Source organism: Pieris brassicae, chromosome 7, assembly GCF_905147105.1.
Source record: "Pieris brassicae chromosome 7, ilPieBrab1.1, whole genome shotgun sequence".
NCBI classification, from domain to species: Eukaryota; Metazoa; Arthropoda; class Insecta; order Lepidoptera; family Pieridae; genus Pieris; species Pieris brassicae.
The window spans coordinates 4,337,786-4,338,114 of NC_059671.1; positions in this window are offsets into that span (position 1 = coordinate 4,337,786).

Genomic DNA, 329 nt, shown 5'->3' on the forward strand with positions numbered 1-329 from the left:
ATGATATTATGTTTTACATAACAATGGTAGATGACGCCATAAACAATAAAGCAAAGTTTTTATTTCTCAATCACTCTTCAAGCAACACTCACAATTTATCGAGTTCAATTATTCTTCGAACGAACAGTACCTATGGATTTCCAGATTATGATTATGAAATATATGTTTTTCAATAATTTAGTCAATGGGTGTAGAAGGCGAATAGTAGTTAAGCGCCATCTGTTATACAGAGGGTTATCTAAAACGAGAAGCAACAAGATTAATTTGAGTGTCACAAATCTCAGTGTTGACATCAGCTTCATAATTGACATTGTCAGTACTGAGTATGA